The following is a 16009-nucleotide window of genomic DNA, read 5'->3' as shown; positions in this document are numbered from 1 at the left end:
ATGACGGAAATGGTGGAAGAACTGTGGTTCTCTCCTCTGCAGTTCCCATCCTATGGCAGGCTTTGAAGTTTAGTTGAGGAGATTTGGAGACAGAGCCACCAGCACACGAAGCACTGGTGCTCCTATTCACAATGGGAAATGGCAGTAAACAGATTACCTGGTTCGGTAAATCACTTCTAGACACTTAAATTTGACATGCCAAATGAGATGGGAAACTTGCAGCATGTGGGTCCACACAGATAAAGAATGGGATAAAGAGTCTCTAGAAAGGCAAGACTCAAATCTATCCAATTACCTAAGCACCACATACCTAAGACCTAGGCGTTTGAACCATAAACTTGGAAGGGATACACAAAACTGCCAAGGAAGTGGTATTATGGTGTTATATTTCATATTGCTACCCTAATATAGGTCCAGGGGACATCGTACACTTTCCCTACTCCATCTCCCGTCATTTCATATGAACGAGCCTTATAAGGACATAACTCCAAATAAGGAAAGACGGCTTTGTATGGACATAACGCCTTATACGGTCTGTAGCCTTTTATGGACTAAACCTTTCACCTTGTTCATGACGAGGGTGGGTTCTTCCCGATCGATACTGCTAAGACATCATCCTTAGCAGATATGAATAATTAATGAGTAGACTTGGGACCCTACGGGTAAGTAGTGCGCTATATAAATGCCTATACATACATACATACATACATACTCTCCAGGAGGTACACTTCACCTCTCCCATCGATACACAAGGTTTAATCCCCAAACATCATCCTCATACTGAACAATGGGTAACACACGTACATAGACTGTATAAATACAACACATTTTGCTTTCAGTAAGCAGGAGGGACCGGAGACTTCAAGGCAGACACAATGACCATAGATGCTGCTGCTCCAACATGACATCGCTCCAGATGACAGTGGTCTGACGATTCCTTCTGGGGTGTCCAGCTCAAGTCCAGGACGAAGTGCCACACACTCACTATTCCGGTATGAGGGTTAGACTAAAGCCTAGCGGGATTCTTGGCTCTTAGGTTCTTAGGCTCTTAGGCTCTTGGCTTAGGCTATATAGCACCTACTCACATGCTAGGTACATTCAGGTACATCTAGTGAGGCATCTTAAGTGTACGCACTTTATTTTATAAATGCATTTTATATTCATGTATAGCTTCATGACTGTTGCAAAAAAGTAGAACAACACTATTCCTTTTTATTCACTGTACTGCTGGTTCTATATCTCTGTTACTGTGTTACAGTCGTCACAGCGCACTTATTCTACATGAGAAGAACTACTGTACAATAAATTCTTGAAGTAAACACGTTTAACTGTTTTTTCTCTGTATCTCTCTGAGAACAAAAACAAGCAAGCACGAGCGATTGGGTGAAAAGTGATATATTGTTTGCACGAGTCTGAGGTTATTGTGTTCTAAAGTTGCAAAAACGAATCTCTCTGACAACAGGAGATTCTAGTGGCACTGCGAGCTTGCTAATGCAGACCATAGGCTAATATATGTGGCGGGGTGTACAGAGTCAGACTGCCACCAGACCCACAGTATATGTTATCTGTAATCGTCGTAGGTCCAGCATGACAGGGTACTTTTTGGGGCTACACTACAATGCATGCTGACTTTTTTACACATGTTGTGGCTATGCGGGGCACTGACATGTTATTGAGATCAGATAGGGAACACACTAAACACAATGGTCAATTTGGAACTCTGCTGTGCACCCAAGATGTGTCTCTTGGGAATATTTCCTAAACCTAAAGTAAATAAAGATGGTAATAGAGTTCTTGACTTAGCCTTTTTATTGGCTGAAAGATGCATTGCCATGCACTGGAAATAAAATGAACCGACACATAGATTCGTTGGAAGTGTGACGTCAGTAAGTAGGCAGAGAGTGGATATATGTTGCTGATATGTGAAGAACTGAAAGGTATCAGAAAATGCCTCATATCCAATAACTAAAGAGTGAAATATTACCGTCCTTTGAGCATCCCTAGCAAGACTTCCTTGTTACATTAACAGAACAGCAAGTACCCAGGCACCTTGAGTAGGACTCCTCTGTACATAACCTGATGTTGGGACATCATAGGTGCCCAATGGGTGGAGAGGAATATATGACAGTGGAAAGTAATCGAATTTTATTTTAATACATTAGAATCTAATGCATCCGCCTCACCAGGCCTATAAGCACAGATGAAAAATAGGATCCCATATGAATAAGCTGGAATTGCAGGGAAATTGTAGAATTGCTATAACAGAGGACATAGCCCCTACTATGTACCCTACTGCACAAATAAGAGTGAGATGTTTGGGGAAAAACATGTATACTATGTAATGTGCGAACTTAAAACGCAATAAACAGATTTAAAAAAAAGAAGAAGAAGAAAAAAGGATTGTTGCTTTTGCTGGCTTACTTTCTCTGTGTTCAGCCTGTTCATCTAAAGAGAATTCGAGCATGGTATTGAGAACACCAATAGTTCCTTTTATGTCACATAAAACCTATTGTGTGGGATTAGTTTGTTTTTCGTTTAATTGCATTTTCAGTTGGACTTGTGTTTAGCCAGTTGAAGCAGAGCTGCAGACAGCACTTGTTTGAAAGGCACGTTGAAAACCTAATGTCGATCTCTAGAAACTGAACATTGTTTGCTTTTTTCTGAAGCAAATACGTTCAAAGAATGTGCCTTCCATTACTGAACAGGTAGTTCCAGTGTTTTTCCCCGAAGAACATAGCTGCAAAGTTGTGTGACATTTTGTGTTTTCAATGTGGATGGGTGTGACATTTAATAATGTGTGAAACCACCTTTGAGTGACATTTGAATGCGAGTAGAACAATGCAGTTTTGGCCGTGTAATTGGATTGACATATACATAGACCCATTTGAGCATTGTAGTGGGGCGCTAACTTTTGTTTCGCATTCAACCCGTGGGCTACTTGGTTTCAACATGCAAGTGGCGATGACTCAAAATGCAGAACTGCCTGTATAAAGGAACACATATCGACTGTGAAACAATACAATGTTCTTCTCCTTTCAAAACCAAAACATTGATTACTATTCCAAACCCCACCGGTAATACAGCGACTTCAAAGGGTAAACTTTAAGGGGCAGATTTACAAGCCCCTTGCGCCTCTTTTACGCAGCTGTTGTGTCACTTATATGACGCTGCGGTGGCGTAAAAGATTTGTCATGGTGCGGGATATTTACAACGTGATGCATCTGGGAGATGCATCACGTTGTAAAGCCCTGCGCCAGAAGTAGGCTTTCCGTCGCAAGGGGGGCCGTTCCGGCCAGGAACGCCTCCTAAAAGTGGCTGAGGGAAATCTACAAGATTTCACTCAGTCACTTTTGAGCTCTTACTGCGTCAAAACCCTGTGCCTGCTTGAAGCAGGTGTAAGGATTGATGCAGCATTGCAATGATAGGGGCCCCTAGGGCATTGATGGAGCAGCGTCGCGCCTGCGACGCAACTCCAGTAATGCGCCGCCTTTACGGCACAGATGCCTCACGCATCCGTGCCGTTTTTGCCCCATGGTGCGCCGCATTGTAAATGCGGGGCATCCACGGTGGAGGAGCCCTGACGCATAATAACTGACGCATCCCTGCTGATATGCAGGGATGCGCCAGTTATTGTAAATCTGCCCCTAATTGTCCAGGATGCAAGACAGATGTAAACAACAAAATTGAAACCTTCAGTCTTTGATTTTGCATTATGTTTTTAAATACTGAATGAAACATCACCTATCAAAACAAAATAAAGGAAGAAGGAAAACATTTTTTTCATAACAGAAGTCCCAAGCAAATTGATTTTTATTTTGGGAGTTTATTCGTCGTGATTAGGACTGATACTGTTTCTGATTTGAAAATTACGGATTGTACTATATGACTTTTGACATTCTAAATATATGAGTATGTGCTGAGCTTTCTTGAATCTTGTATCTATTTTGGCTATCCAAAATATTAAGGGAGCTAGGAAGGTCAGGCTCCCAGCTCTTGCACTACCACTGTCTGCTCATACTCCCTAGAACAACCATACATACCAGTGCAGGTCTAGGGTACCTTGACCTCTTATTCTGTGTTGACCTTTAGTTTTAGTATAAAGCATTGCAAACATTCATGAGAGTAATTTCCCATGTGTTTCTAATAATTTTCTTGACCTGTCTTGAAATCCTTTAGCTGAGCCATCTTTCATTCATGAAAGTGGCCTTGCAGAAAGTGGACGTTCGACTGGCGATAAAAAAAAGCCTTGATTGCTCACCTGCTGCATACCATAGTGGACACCTGGTATATGCCGCGCAGAGAGCATCTTCAGTGACAGGGGCGTTTGGTGGGTTCACCTACAGTTGCAGTCCCTGAATCAGAGGCGAGGGTAAACAACAAAGTGACCCTGTCAGGCTGGCTGAAGTATTTCGCTGCATGCTGACAAGTGTCGTGTGTCAAGATCTAGTCCCAGTGCTTAATTTTAAAATAAGTAAGTGCCAGTGCTCTCTTCACGAGGTCACTGCAGCTTGCACCACACACCGCCCCTTGCTGGCCAGGCATTCCTAGTAACAACACAACTGCTAACCATCACACTTCTACAAGTGTGACGATTCTGGCTATTCCCGGTCCCCAAAGCTGTGAGAATGGCTTTCCGGTCCACAAAGCCGTGAGAATGCCTTGCGCAGCAAGTATTAGTCATTTTTAATGTATATTGAATTAATAATTGACTGCTATTGTGATCATCACGAAATTAGCAAGACAGCGCCACCTTGTGGCAGACTGTCACAAGCGCCAGTGGTGACAGTTAAGTGCTGGTGCTCAGCACCGGAAACCACTGGCTCAAATTAAGCTGTCATAACCCTCATGAGCAGTACTGTGGACGGAATGAGACTTTTAAAAGCTCCAAGTCATGAGAGTCTGTGAGCTCTAACATGCTGGCAGAGATGCAGAAGAATGTAGCATCAGTCTCCAAAGCACATGATTAAATATACTTTGTAAGGGTACAGTAATTCAAGCAAGTACTGTAGAGCTGAATTGCAGTTTTTTTAATACATAGCGGGAGCTCGACCCGAAGGTATTGGAGCCTTTACATGAGCACCAGTAACTGTTACACGAGGAAACATTCATTTATTGGTCGGCACAGGGAGATATTGGGCCATATGTATCAAGATACCAATTAGTGATTCTGTAATAGCGATTTTTAAGAAATCGCTATTTCAGAATCGCTAATTGGTATGTATCAAGAAAATCGCAATCTTTTAGCGATTTCAAGATATTCCTTAATTGTGAATTCTCAAATTGCGAATTCGCAATTAAAGAATACTTTCCCATTCATTTCTATGGGCCTCCTGGCCCATAGAAAGGAATGGGAATTTATTCTCAATTTGTGATTTGCAATTTGCTAATCGCAAATTGAGAATAATTTCAAGGGTGCAAGGGTGTCCAAAGGACACCATGTTGCTCCCCTGTAATAAGTATGGGTGCACATGTGGCGCACATACATTAGGGCATGTATGTGCGTCACATGGCACTTTGAAAAATGCTGAAATGTGCATTTTCAAGGAAATTGCAACTTACCACCAACTAGAAGTTGGTGGTAATTTTGCGATTCCTTAAGGGCATTTTGGATTTTTTTTTTGCTTAATACATTGCATTTAAGGAATCGCAAAATTTGCGATTCCTTAAATGCAATCGCAAAATAAGGAATCGCAAATTTTGCAATTCTTTTTTTTGCACCCAAATTCTTTCATACATACCATTTTGCGAAAATGAGTTTGCAAACGCCGCAATTCTGCAAATTTCGGCATTTGCAAACCCATTTGGCCTTGATACATATGGCCCTAAGTGATTTACCCAGAATCGCAGAATGGTGAGCCATGCCCAGACTCAAACCAGGTTCTCCAGTACCATAGTCGGTAGCTCTCACCATTAGGTCACATCCTCTCTCCTTTCCCCTTTTCCTTCCTTGAGTTAATATCCTACCCTGACTGAACGTATAGGAAAACAGGGATGCAATTACAAAAACTTTTCAAATGTGTAAATGTGTGGATATGCTTTAGCGGATGGTATTTGGGCCCTTTTTGTCCCTTCCTGTTCTGATCCTTTTAGGGAGCTTGAAGAATAAAGGAGTTTGTTTTCAATTCAAATTCAAAATACCGTGCAACCCATTTGACTACATAGTAAAGATCCTAATCAGGAAATCAGATGTAATATGTATTTATTACAAATTTATAGTCAATGTAATATAAATAAATCTCAAGAACATTGCACGGCAATATAGAATTATAAGCGGACTTTCAGCTCTGCAAACAAAGTTAATTCTCAATAGTAAGTAACCCATGAGAACCTCAGTGACGATGGTAGAGAGTAACAATACCACAACAGAAAAAGAGGTTTGAAAAGTCTGATCTTCCTGCCTATGATGCATGAAGATTTCTAAATCTTCAATCAAGCTACTTTATTAGATACCAAATTTAGCTTCGATTAGATCCACATGATGAAAAGAAGGTGTCAGCATGAAACTTCAGCAGAAGTTTCAAAATAAACTATTGGCATAGCATAAAGCATACCACTAGAGTGAAGCATAAAAAGGTAGGGCACAGAGATCTAAACCTCTCCTCTCCTAACAAGTGTCAGCGTAGTGTGCAACTGGCAATCACAAGCATTGTCTAGTTATACTCTCGAAGACCCTACTAGATTATTGTCATGGACCCAGTTAGAGACCACGTTCAAACAATACTTTCTTTAACAAGACACAGTCATAATTCCTTCTTCTTAGATGTATGTTTTGAAATCACATCGATAACTCTTTCTTGTTTGATCCGCATATCTCTAGACGACCGTGAATTTATGCCTTCATTCCACACAGACAGTAATCCTCCCTTCTTTTCGTATTTTCTTCCATCTCGCTACTTTATCAGTTTCACACAAAGGAGACTTCTTTCCATCATTAGGTCATCGTACTAGGCATCTGGAGAAGCAGAAAAAAACTACATACAAGAGACCAATCACATTGAAAGGTAAAAATTGCGAAACCCAAATGCTTAAGGCCTTTGGTTAATTTAACTAATAAAAACTTCAATACACGTTATAACTGAATAAATGCTAATACACGAACAGTCACACTATAAGAGAAAATGCTTTTCTTATGCGTACATATTCCAGACCATAGCAAAGAAGCAAAAAATGTTTCTTATGAATACACATAAATAATAACTTGTTATTAGTAAAACAAAGCATTAGCAACACACATGTATAAATGTCATGATTACCGAGCATGTGCACTTCGTATGTGGCTTTAAGTGCACTTTTTCTTTTACAGGTTACATTAAATCCCATCACTAAATAAGGCCGTAATATACACATGTGGCCTATTCGATAATAATGAGGGTCGAGCCAATTTTATGCTGCTGCAGATGTTTCTGATAAAAAGTGAGGAGGTTTACTAGATGACAGCCTGTGTTGGGTAAGTTGATTCACTACACATATTTCAATGATTAGGGGAGGGAAAAGCAGATTGGAGACATTGTCAAAATTGTTGAGGTCATTCACATCTGCAAAGGATTTGTTGAGGCATGGGGTGACTTGCCCCATCTTGAGGCTGTCCAAAATGTTTGCTAGCTGAGTAAAAGATTTATCAATTTACTCCAATAGGGAAGCATGTGTGTTTAAAGGTCTTTCGCCATGTTACCCAGGATAGAATCCACACAGTGTTATCATGGTTTTATTTCCGTGATATTTTTAGGTAAGCCATAATTATGTCAAATAACTGCTGAGTGTCCTTGGATTTGCACATAGTGGTAGGGTTGGAACAGTTGTCACAAAACAGAAGTTATTTTACTTTTGAGTCAAAAAACTGTACAAATTCTTCAGCTTTCATGGATGAAGAAAGTGGTCCGATTTGGGTCACCCGGGTCACTGATGACCAGCTCTCAGCCTTCCATACTAAATGAAGAGTTGGTTAGACAGTAGAGAATACAAACCAATAATTGTTTATTCATATACACTCAGAGCGGAGCCCAGTCTGCCCAGTTGCTAGTAGTGCTGCAGCGGGACTGAAATCAGCAAGTATAGATACATCATATGCATTTAGTTACTACACGCCCATAGTTATTATTATTATTATTATTATTATTATTATTATTATTATTATTATTATTATTATTAAATTACACTTGTATAGCGCTATCTACCCGGAGGCCTCGTAGCGCTCATGACTTACTCTTTATTATCGCATGCGCAGGGCAGATCAGTGTGCTTTTGCATACAGGTGTGTTTTGAGGATTTTCCTAAAAGCAAGATGATTAGTGATTTCCCGAAGAGATGGGGGGAGGGCGTTCCAGAGCCTGGCCGCGTTATGTGAAAAGGAGCGACCGCCCCATCGAGCCTTCTTGACTCTGACGGAGGTGGCCAGCTGAAGGGAGCCAGAACGGAGAGAACGCCCAGGCAGGTAGGGGGTGGCCAAAGTCTGCAAGATTGCAGGACCAGTGTGATGGAAGGCCTTGTGTAAAATACACATAGATTTAAATTGCACTCTCGCCGCAATAGGGAGCCAATGGAGCTCTCTTAAGGCATCCCTAGCTGACTGTCGGCGAGGAAGATTGTAGAGGAGACGGGCCGCACTGTTTTGGGTGACTTGGAGCTTTTGGATGACAAAGGAGGGGGCTCCCAAAAAAAGAGAGTTCCCATAGTCCAGGCGCGACAATATCAACCATAGTTGAATTTTCCAGGCAGGTGCAGCTAAGCAATGAAATACAAAAAAAAACGATCTCAGCGCTCATATCTTACACAAAGTTACAAAGTCCAAGATTGTTCCAGTCGGGCCCATCACCAAACAAGTGGGAGAGGACCGCTATCTAGTAGGAAAGGTATGCACTAATAAAAACAGTATTTTCATTAGTGAAGCAAAACCCAACACTACAGAAACAAAACATAACTGAGGCCTTTTCTCAGAAACAGCAAAGGATTAGTTTCAATCATGATTCAAAATGGCGCCTGATTAGAAAAAGGTGCAGCTAATGCTAACTTACATAGAGCAATGCACAAGCATGAATATTTCTATTCTAACATGGATTGGTCATCAAATTTGATGGATGTGGAAATTGAAGGGCTTATCAATTAGGTTAGTCATTGACGTGGTTGTCTGAGATTAAAAAACCTACGGCCTGCAGTCTAGCTGGTCATATAAGGCCTCTATTGTCTTTATTAAGGTATTTTAAAACTGGGTTCCATAGCTTGACAAACTTGTCTGGCTCTTCTTTTAAATCGCAGGAGATCTTCTCAGTTGCCATGGACTCTGCAGCCCGAGTTCCCTTTTAGGTATAATATGTTTACCCCAGAGGCCTAGAATTCTTTGTTTTGCTGCAAGTAGAAGATGGATATTCTTTTACTCACTATAGGGCTTTACTAATTGTAGGAAATGGGATCCCCGGCTGGCCAGGGCTTGCGCCAAAGTCAGTCAGAGACCACCACTCCCACGTCAGGGCAAGGGGGTCACACGCCAAGACAACCCCTACTCACACTCTAGGTAACGTGGCGCGAGCAGCAAGGCCTATCTCGGAGGCTATGTGTAAAGCATTTGCGCACGCACCCACCAGCAACAACATCCAGGGCCCCCCACAAAAGGAACTCCACACAAGGTATAGATGAAACTAGTCTTTGTATTAAAAAGGACACATAGGAACACACACTTTACAAGGTGCCAGAGGCACGGGCAGGATTTACAAGGGACCATGTACAGGGCAGGGCCAAGGGACCACTGCTAGGAAAATGCAATTGATGGTATGGCATTTTGAACATATAACCACTGGAAGCTTCACAGAACTAGTATTAGAACTCCTTCTAACCAGCAGTACATACATGAGGCATAGGGGATTCAAGAGGGGAAAATTAGCAAGGCACGTAATGCATTTGAAGCACCTGCAGGGAGGAAACACTGAATAATTCTTAAGAAGCAAAGTTAACATTAGCCAATAACTTTCCACTGGCCTTTCTGGAGTTAGGACGCCCTAAAGTCTAAATGTCACAACAGGCTGCAGGGAGCCAACAAATGAACCTAAACGTGGCAGCTGCCCACGAAGTGCTGGGCAGCTGTAGGAGATAGGGCTACCATGGGAGCCTCGCAGGCTCTGAACCAATGTGCACAGGGGAGAGCCTTTCCGTCTCCAGAACAACAAGGTGGAGCCTTGCAGGCTTGAAAGACAATTGCCAATGGTGGAGCCTCTCAGGGCTCGAGAGACTACTGGGCCGCCTATGAGCCTCTCAGGGCTCTGCACTAATGTGGGGCATTCGTTGGAGTCCCCCTCAGGGACTCGGGAACAACTGGGGCCCGGGGGAGCCTCTCGGGCTCGGAAAGACAGGGTGGGGGTAGGCGGAGTCCCCCTCGGCGGACCCGGCAACACTGGAGGCCTCCTGGGCCTCTTAGCACCCGGAGGGATTCACTGGGGGAGAGGGGCGGGCACCGGCAATGTGCCCTGACGCCCCCTCTCCCTCTTTGCACTCAGCGGTCGGCGCGCTGGTCTTTTTTTGCTCCGCCGGCCTCCTCTCGCTCGGGCGGCGGTAGCGCTTTGCGGGGCTCTCTCACCACACGAGAGCCCCGCCTTCACCATGCGCCCGGCCGCTCTTCACCCAGTCCCCCATCTCGGGACCGGGACTCGACAGTAGCTTCTCTCTCTCGCGCCCCGATGAGGCGGGACTTCCGGTTGGGGCCGCGCTGTGATTGGTCGGCTGTCCAACCGCTTCCGGGTCATCGCAGGCAGCGCGGCGGCCCGGTGGGGACTGTACAAACTCCTGGGCTGCGGTGGTGAGTCGAAGGCACACGAGGGGTGGGATCCCTCTCTATTTTAAATATGCAGCGAGGTAGGCACTCGCTCGGACAGCGACCTGGGGGCCAATGCCGGGTGGGCTCCGGCTGTGAACAAACAGCGCTCCCAGGCGCTAGGTCAGACAGAAAGCTCTCCCAGCGCTATATGTGAAGATAGAGCGCTCCCAGCGCTACAAACAGGATAACGCTCTTCCCCAGCGCTATAAGTGAAAATAGAGCGCTCCCAGCGCTACAAGCAGGATAAAGCGCTTCCCCAGCGCTAGAGCCACAGAAAGCAGCAAAGTCCATAAGGAGTCCAGGACCTCAGGTGGAGCACAGCAGCTCCTAGGAAGGAAAGTCCATCAGAAGTCCAGGAGCGGGGCAGGGCCCAGGGAGGCAAGCCTTCTCCTGAGCCCAAGCAGCAGCACGCCCCTGGTAGAATCAAGTTGGGAACAAGAACATTTTCAGAGTGTCACAGCACCCTTTTTATACACAACATCCTTGGTCTAAGGGGGCAGGCAGGGGGAGAACCAGTTAGAACTGGTTATGGGGGATTCTTTTCACTGGCCAGCTAGGGACATCAGACGCACCCCAGGGGGTAGAGCAAGCATTGTGTGGGGAAAACCCAGCCTCATTCAGGACCCTCAAACCAGACAGTCAATCCACAAGCAGGCCAGGCTCACTCCTCCCCTCACATCAGCATGCTAAACACTCCACTCACCACCGGGGCAGACCCTCCCAGATTCTTGGAGCCAGGCTCACCAGCCAGCCTCAGCCAATCACACGCCAGACACACATTACACAAATATGCCAACTTCTAAAAGTGGCGCTTCTGCACTAGACACAATCATACCGCATATACCGTTGCGCAGCATTCAATCTCACGAGTTCACACATACCAGACTCGACCCTGCACACCCTACGCATCTGGAACTACCAGGGACACATACATTCCCCATGCATTCCTATGGAAGGGCAGGTCTCTCTCGCCACACGCACTCAGAGTGGGAATCACCATCCCCAGGTTACATATAATCAAACAAAACTTCAGGGGTGAACCTGCCAGAAGGGCCAAGTCCAACACTAATGAAAAGTATTGCATCACTGGGGTGAAACAGCGATTCAATACTTTTCAGTGTGCCTTCCCTGCAACACCATGGATGCACCGTATTTAATGTATGGTGCTCCATGTCGCAAAGATTTATAGATATGTCAGGAATCCTGACATACCTGTTGGCGCAAAAATGGCACACTGTTTGGGTGTATCTGGAAACAGATGCAACTCCAGCAATGTGTCATTTCACATGGGGCAAGCACCATGTGAAAAGGCTAGCGTCACCCCTTACGCCTGCTTCAAGCAGGCGTAAGGATTTTATGCAGTGACATCATAGAAATGATGCAGTGAAATCTCATAGATTTCACAGCGCCACTTCTACGAGGCTTTTCTGTGTCAGAACGCCCACCCTGCATACCTTATACCGTTTGGAGGTATAATGTGGCACAGGGGTTCCCAAAGGGATGCATCTGCGCATTATTTACGCCACTGCAGCATCACAAAAAGTGACACAACAGTGGCGTGAGGGCCTCATAAATGAGGACCTGTAGAGTGTAGTGGGTAAGTACCATCTATATGGATGCCCAGAATAATAGACGTTATTTTGCCAGTCAGACCTATCTCTTAATTTTCTTATGTAAATAAAAAGATCATGAACCAGCATTTTTTATGTTCTGGGTATGACCATTTCATATGCCAGATAGTGCCTGTGCCACCACACTGCCTTTGATATAACTCCGAGTGTGACAGATCCATGTCATGCATTCTACCAGGGGTGTAGTACCACCCATATATCACCTTTTACAGGGTCTCGCAGACCCTCGCATGGTATGTGAAGTTTGTGTTACAGGTGAAAACTATGTCCCACTGTTTATGATCTAGATATGTCCCTCAGTCGTTTTCTCAGCTGGTTTGATATGAGAATTTGGGCTTGTGGCTCAGGGGCCTCACGCTATATAGTGTGTATAATCTCAAAAACAAATGTTGTGTTATTTGGAGTTTTTGAAAAAAAACATCTCAAATATAGTTAGGAGACAAGTAGCCGCTTCCTTATCACCCTTGTGAGTTATCTAGGGACAGAGTTGGTGATAGTCGTGTTGTTCTGTGTCAGGGATCCAGTAAAGGGACCTAGGGCCAGATGTATGAACATTTACATTTGGCAGTCACAAATTGCATCGAAGAGGGACTCTCAATTTGTAGCTCGCAAAAGTGAATGTACAGCTGTGTCTCAGACACTGTTTGCGATTCCCAATGGGGTTGCATATTGCATGTCCCATTAATATTTATGAGGCATTCACAATTTGAGACCTCATTGGGAATGGCTAGCACTCACAGGGATGGTGGGCTGCTGGGGTCAGCAAACCACCATGTCTGTGACTACTGAAAGCCCAAAACCGGTCCTAGGGTGCTTGTTTCCATTCCAGGGAGGACCTGGCCAATCAGGCTGAATTGTTCCCATTGGGCGCAGGGTCATGACTGATTTGCATATGGCTGGGTCCAAAATGGAATGGCATGGTGAGCAAACAAACTATGGATTTAGGCCCAGATTTCCATACTGGGGTGTATGTATGACATTGTTCTGCATTCTGTCAATCAATTGTTCTTTTTGCATTTTTAATAAAGCAATTTTTTTAAATGCATCCCGTTTTCGTTAAAGGAAAAAGGGATAGATTGAAAAAAGAAAAAATTAAACTTTTCTGTTTCATTTTTTAAGGGCAGGCAGTGGTCCCTTGGGCCACTACCTGCTCTTAAAAATATTTTTGCACCCATTCACAAAGGGGAAGGGGTCCCCCGGGGATCCCTTCCCATTTGCAACTGGCTTAACATCCTTTTGAAAAGGGTGGTATACTGCGAATGTTTTGCGTCCGCAAATGCAGTTGCAAAATAATCATACATTACAGTCAGGCTCGCTATTAGGAAGGGATGCCCTTGGTACACCCCTTCCTAGACCATATTTTGCGAGTTGCTGATAGGTTAGCGACTCGCAAAATATGGTTTGTGCATGGGGCTGACCAATTTTGCAGTCGCAAGCGGGCCGAATTTCCATTTCCCACCGCAAAAAATGGTTGTACATCTGCCCCTTAATTATGTCAAAAGTCCTGGGAACTCCCTTATGGTAAAAGTCCTAAAGATAATAGCACCCTTCCTCTATCCAGACCTGGAAGTGAAATCTATCCAGTCCCGTGGTAAAGTCAGAATTACCCACTACTGGTGTCAAGGGTAAGTGGTGTGTTGTGGAACCTCTGTGCCACATTAGATTATCCCATGTGGTCCCGGTAACTAAGTATGCAGAAACCATTGGTGTTTAGGGAGTCATAACAGTTCTGCTAGAGAGCAAGTTATAAAACTTTGATCAAGAGTACACCAGACTGTATCTAATGGGTCCTTGAGTCAGTCTAGTATACATACGCAATTGTGCTGCTTCATAATACCTACATTTGTTCAGTATCCACAAGCCCCCTATTGTAGACGTTCTCTGCTGGCATTTCTGTGAAATCTCTGTTTTTTCCCCTCACCGATAAAATCTTGAAAACTCTGCAAATTTGTTGGATCATGTTTCATTTTTGTGCGAGTAAAAGATTTTGAAGCATATAGAGAAATTTGGAAAGAATAGTCATCTTGGAGTAAGTAATGCTGCCTAGCAGGGAGACCCAGTATGTGTGCCATAATGATGTGAGTGACCTAATAGTCTTTAATAAAAGCTTGAAATCATTTCTACCACACCCCTGGTGGTCTGCTGCTATGAAGACTATCAACTAAGTAAGTCCATTGAGGGTCCACTGGAGAGGGTCACCTGCTGAAGTGAGTTAGTCAGTGATTGACCTCCCGCTAATATAAGACCCAAGGACTTGCTTACGTTTAGTTTGAGGCCTGCTACCTGATGACACTCGTTAAATATTGAGATAAATTCTGGGAAAGATTGCCTTGGGGCCGTGAGGGAAAGCAAAATATCATCAGCAAAAGCTGAGATTTTATTTGTGGTTCCCCTACAGGATATGCCTCTAATTGCATCAGTAGGCCAAATAGTTTGTAATAAGGTTTCTAGGTAGAGAGGAAAAACCATTGGACAATGAGGGCAGCCTTGTCATGTGCCTCTTTGTATTCCTATTGTAGGTGTGCCTACACCATTCACTAAGACCTTTGCCCATGGTGTTGTGGATAGGGTGTAAATAGAGTCACAAATTCTGTCCCTCAGTCAAGCTTTGAATAATGTGGCCTTCATCATGCCCACTTTTTCAGCGTCGAGTGAGAGGAGAAAGGCCTCCTTACATCTATGTCCAGCGATGTCAATGAGGTGGAACGCCCATTTAGTACTGTCATCGGTAGTGCGGGCAGGTATAAACCCCACATGGCCAGTGTCTATCAAACGAGGTAAGTTCACCAAGATGTTTGCAAAGATCTTAACATTGATGATCAGCAAGGAGATTGGTCTAGAGGAAGAACACAGGAGGGGTTGTTCCCCTGTTTCAAAATAAGTGCAATGGATGCCTAAACCATTGATTGAGATGGACTCCACAAATCTGAGAAGTTGTTAAGTAGGATCGCTTGTGTGGGTGCTAATTGTGGGGTGAACTATTAATAGACAGAGGCTGTATAGCCATCTGGTAGTAACAGCTTCCCCAACTTCCTCATCTACTATACCAAGTTCATAGAGCAGAGATAGGGAGGCAGTAGAAATATTTGGTGTACCCCCCCCCCGCACACCATTAATGTGACTTGTTCAGGTTGACTGCATTCATAATTCAAATCCCACCCCCACAATAATGGGCAATTCGCGGGCCAAATATTTATTTGATAGTAGGGACAATACATTTTTCTCGGGCCATGTTTTTGAGCATAGATTATGATAAGAGGGGTTGAGTCCATCTACTCTGTTTGTCAACTTTCACTTGGAGCGTCATGGACCAAAGCTTGTCCCTCATCAATATGTCAACTCTGGTAGTTTTGATTGGGGCTGTGGTGTGATATTGGACTGGGAAATATCTAGTGCTCAAGTGTTGTTGAGCTCATTTTGGTAGGTGTGTCTCTTGCAGGAGACAAATATCTGCGCCTGAGTGCCTAAGCTGCCCTATAACGCGAAAGCGTTTAGTGAGTTTGTTTAGTTCCCTTGAAAGAGTGCATGAGATCTTTCAGAATTACAAAGGAGGTCATAGCACCATGTGAAATGAGTA

Source organism: Lissotriton vulgaris, chromosome 3_1 (assembly GCF_964263255.1).
Source record: "Lissotriton vulgaris chromosome 3_1, aLisVul1.2, whole genome shotgun sequence".
Taxonomy (NCBI): Eukaryota; Metazoa; Chordata; class Amphibia; order Caudata; family Salamandridae; genus Lissotriton; species Lissotriton vulgaris.
Note: the sequence above shows the minus strand (reverse complement) of the source record.